This window comes from Anolis sagrei, chromosome 3, assembly GCF_037176765.1.
Source record: "Anolis sagrei isolate rAnoSag1 chromosome 3, rAnoSag1.mat, whole genome shotgun sequence".
Taxonomy (NCBI): Eukaryota; Metazoa; Chordata; class Lepidosauria; order Squamata; family Dactyloidae; genus Anolis; species Anolis sagrei.
The window spans coordinates 99,301,360-99,306,550 of NC_090023.1; the positions used below are offsets into that span (position 1 = coordinate 99,301,360).

Genomic DNA, 5,191 nt, shown 5'->3' on the forward strand with positions numbered 1-5,191 from the left:
GTATTTTAGATTTTTTTAATAAAAGGAGTACTTGTATTATACACATGTAATAAGATATTTTATTCATTTGTATTCCATACACCTCTTATATACATAGCCCAAAGGTAATTGTATACAATATTTTTAATAATCTTGTGAAAAAAACAAAGTTCATAAACACTTGAACATCATAAAGCAAAGGTGTCACTATCTTACCCACCCATATGGACAATTTTAGATACTGGAGTTTTAGATTTTGGAATTGTGGACAAGGAATGTCAAATCTTCATCATCATCATCATCATCATCAAAAGCTATTCATTGATAAGGATTATTTATTTTATTAATTTATCATTTAAAATTATTTGTATCCCATTCTGTATCATGAGATCTCAGGGCAGCATACCAGAAAAATCAATATAAGCCGATTAGCAATTTTAAAAAGTATTTTAAAGACTAAATTTTTAAACCATTTGGCACATTACAATCAGATAAATAAAGAAGACCCTATAGGCATTTGTAACCAGCCAAGTTTGATTTGGCACTAAATAAAGTCACTCTTTGTGCCAATTGGGCTTCCAAGGGAAAAGCATTGCACAGCTAATAAGGCCCTCTCCCATTGTTATCAAGCCACAGCACCCTGCTCCCCAAATAATCTGGAGCTTTAAAGACTTCACGCAAAGTTACATGATTTTTAAAAATTCCTTTCGATTTCATCAAAGTTTTGCTGTTCTGAAGCCAATGAAAGCCTTGAGAGGACCCAGCAGCAACTGTACCCCAAACTATATTAAACTAAACAATTTAATAAATGTAATGAATGATATTTTTGTGTATAATGTATTAATTATATAAAACTAAGATCAAATGTATTGTGAAGGAGCAGAGATCCCTGAGCCATCAGGAAATATCCCTCCAGCGATCTCCCAGACCTGGAAATGTAATCTGTTTTGTATATGAGTGAAAGACAAGTAATCCTTTATTGATAGGAATGTGTCTTGCGCTATTTACCTGGCCAGATGTGTCTGGAGGCTTATGGTTCTCACAGAAAGCAAGGCTAAACAAAGATGACTACAATAACTTTTTGAAAGGACAGCCAAGCCTCTGACAACTGGATATTTGCATCTTTATCTTTTCAGTTCTGGACATTTAGGTCAATCAAGGAATCATCCGCACATCATCCTTTTCAGTTTTGCGCCCTCCACAGGGGTGTTCCTGCAATCAGCTGAACCTTTAAACCATTCAATGACTAGCTGTCCTTCTCCCCGCCATAGGGAATCCCTCCCTCTCTTGCGTGTAATCCTGAGGGAACCCCTGGTCAACCACAGAGCGGATCTTAGCCATCTCAATTCTCAACCAATCAGGGCGAGGCATGGGATGTCTGAACAGATGTCATGTGTGTAAAATGTTATGTATTTCTCTGTAAAGGTATGCAGGTAAATTTTCAAATGGTGACTAGGTACTTGCATTTCGTTTTGGCCAAACTGTAATAAACCTGTGTAGTTTGCCTTCAAACCCAGAGTACTTGGTTCTACCTTCTGATTGAACTGGTTTAATGTTCACCAGGCATGGAACCTCCATCCAGGGTCCTAGCTGAAATCAATACACTATGTATTGACTTCACCGAAGGGACATTAAAAGGGCCTGCTCAGCAAACCTCAGTCCTTCGGCAGACATATAAGAGAGCTACTCTTTTACATATTAACACAAGTCTTCAGACATTTTAGATGTTTAAATGCCATCATATTGAATCTCATCACCCTGAATTTAGACCAGAAGCATATAGGCAACCACTGCAATTTTCTTAAGACTAACATTATATGACGTCCTAGCTAGCAACCAAGTGTCTGCATTTTGTTCTGACTGCAGCTTCTGACTAATCTTCAAGGGCAGCCCCACATAAAGGAGCAGTCTAATTAGGAAGCTACTTACTGTGGCTTGATTATGCAGTCCACTCATTTTACAATGTAATATTACACTTAAGGGATAGAATGTGTATTTTAATGTAGGAATACATACAGGTATTCAGCCCTGTACTACTCAAAATTTAAAGACTCTTTAAATGTTCATATATTTCAATAGAAAATAGGTTTACATATATTTCAATCGGAATATTAAATTCTCTTGTTCTTATGTGAAGCACTCCATTACTTTTATTATTGAAAAAGTATATAAATGTAGTTCTTATTTAATCTAGACCAGTTTTCTGTTTGAGGATTTAATTTCTGTTTATCTGTGTGTGTTGTTGTCGTTTTTTTAAGGCACTCAGTAGACAGGAAAGAATGTCTAATTTTATATATATGTATATTGCAGTTTTCTGGTCTAGATCAACTTAACACTCATGCTTATTAAAAATGTAAAAGACCAGAGAGTAATAAGTAACAGTTCAAAGAAAATTTGACATAAGTATAGTGTTGACATCGACAAACCCCACCCATCTACCCACTTGTTGCTTTTGGACAATGATGTAATCAGTCCACAGAAACTTAGGGCACATCTGCACTGTAGAAATAATGCAATTTGGCACCACTGTAACTACCATGGTATTTGTAATTAGGTGAGACACCAGCACACTTTGGGCTAAAGGCACCTGAAGGCACATAACAACAGCAGCTTGCAACATTTGATAGAAACACGAAATGATCAGACTTTCACTTGATTATTATGATATTTGCATACTAAGGACATTATTGCTGAAAGTGGAGACACGTGTTAGAGGGCTGTTTAACAGGCTATTACTGCTGCTTACTGCACAATGTCATGGCATAAAAGTGGCATTCCAGGTTCCCCCACTCCACATTGTTTGGCCGTACATTTTAATTCATGGGGGAAACCCATAAATAGATTCCTGAGGTCCTGTTGCACTCAGTAAACACACTACTGCCATGATATTGGGTGAATCCATGGAGTGATGGTGAGGGTATGTTGTGGACATAACTTTTCTCATCTCCACTTCCCTGTTTCCAAGTTGCAATCCATTCATGTGGGACATCAGAGAGTTACCTTCAGGTGTTCACCTACATTTAGGCTCTTACTAACAGTGTTGATTAGTTAACAAGGATTGTGAATGTGGATGCACACTTTTAATAGTGATGTGGTGCACTGGATTCAGATTGGCAAACACTGTAACTGATTGGAACTCTCAGCTGGATCTACACTGCCATATAAAACCCAAATTATCTGTTTTGAATTGGGTTATGTGGCAATGTAGCCTCAGGACCTCTTCATGCACACTCCCTGAGGTCATACCATTTAGCCAGCAGTTGCCGGTGAAAGGGAAGGCATGTGAGGCAGCTCATGGTGCCCTGCGCACCCTCCCTCTTTCCCCCATCATATGGTGGGGACAGGACAAGGTGTGTTGGCACCCTGTCCCTGTCCCCATCATATGAGAGAAAGAGCAGCATTGCCCTGTCACCCTTTCCTCCATCATATGGGGAAAATGAGAGGAAACTGTGGGTAACTCCATTGGTGCTATCCAAAAAACACTTTCCTCTTTGTTGCGGAGGAAGCATCCTGTGACACTTACTCTCCACATTGGGAGGAATGTGGGTGGGGCCAAGCCAGTGTTGTCTGATAACACTTGGCAGGCCCCGTCTAAGGGCAGTTCCAGACAGGCCTTTATACCAGAACTATCCATGCTTAAAAAACACGGATGTTCCTGGGGGCCTGTCTACACACCTCCCAAAAAGAATGTGCTTTCTGAGGTGGGTGTCCAGATGCTCTCACAGGACTGGCCCGTGAGAACATCTGGAGGCCCTTCCAACCTTCCCCAAAGCTCCCAATCCCCTTTGAAAAGTAAGGAAAACTTACCCAGCCTCCAATAGACTGTAGCTGGAGCTCTCCCAGTGTGTAGAAATGACGCACCAGGAGAGCAGGCGGGGGGGGGGGGGAGAGAAAATCGTTCTCCCCACTCCCCACTCTCCTGGTGTGTCATTTCTACACACCAGGAGAGCTCCAGCTACAGTCTACTGGAGGCTGGGTAAGTTTTCCTTACTTTTCAAAGGGGCTTGGGGGCTTTGGGGGAGGGGGTGGGTGACTAATTTAGTCAGGAAAACTGTAGGAATGGTGTCTGGACTGCAGTCAAGACATCCGAAGTAGTGGGTTTACCCTGTGACTTCCAAGAAGGCATGGAATAAATCCACTATCTAATTAATTTGCTACAAACCAGGGATTTCCTGGTTTATGATGAATTAATTCCAGATTGTTCAGGATGTCATCCAGACAGCCCCCTTTTTATTGCGGGCGTTACCACAATAAAGGTGGTGTCTGGATGCACCCTAAAATAATACAAAGGTGCACAAAAAAGCCCATGTGGAGAAGTCCTCATATAATTCACTTCAAAGCAGATAATGTGGATTATCTCCTTTGATAATTTGGATTATATAGCAGTGTGGATCAAGTCTCAGAATTCTGCTGTTGTAGCCCCAGCACCACAAAACCAGGTTTGGCACTGATAACTATGCCACCCACTGGCAACATAAACTAATGTGAATAAGGCTGGGATTTGCAATATTATTTTTTATAGTTTCAATGTTTAATTCTATTCTATGTTTTTATGTTTTCTAGGTTTAAAATTATATATTGTTTTGCTTTTATTGAAAGCTGCTTCTGGTCTAAAGAGATCTAAAACAGAATAGAAATAAAAACAAAAACAATATCTGTTCTTATCAGTGTAATATCTGATACATCCTCTATTTGAGGACTATAAATAGTTTTGTTTGTTTGTTTGTTTGTTTGTTTCCTATACTTGTACCCCATCCTTTTCACCCCGAAAGGGAGTCAGGGCAGCCTCACAACCAGCAGCAATTTGATAGGAGGTGATGGGAGGTATGAAGAAATGAACACATGTGTGGCAACCCAGAAATGTGTTACTGTGCAACCACAAAACTGTCTACTAATGAAAACACAAAATGGTAGAATCTAACCATAAGTAGCCAAATCAGTGCAAGGAGTGGTTACAAGGTAGTGCAGTAAGCAGGTATTGCAATCTATATTAATAGAGCACTATTAGGGGAACATGCAATAGAAAGAAGGGCCATGCAAGCATATTCCCATTTTCATAGAGAATGGGATTGTGATGCCCAAACACACTTTTAAACCATGGTGCGATAATATCCTAAATGTGACAACTATTTCCTCTGCCCTCTGACCAGTATATTTTAGCTGTTCAATCAATGGCTGAGATTCAAATGAGAGAGCACAAAATGTCTAGCCA

At 39.9% G+C, this 5,191-nt stretch overlaps 1 pseudogene; it reads left to right on the plus strand.

Annotated features, from left to right (window-relative positions):
- The first annotated feature begins 4,561 nt into the window (after positions 1-4,561).
- Positions 4,562-4,771, plus strand: LOC137096755 (U2 spliceosomal RNA; annotated as a pseudogene).
- Positions 4,772-5,191: the final 420 nt, after the last annotated feature.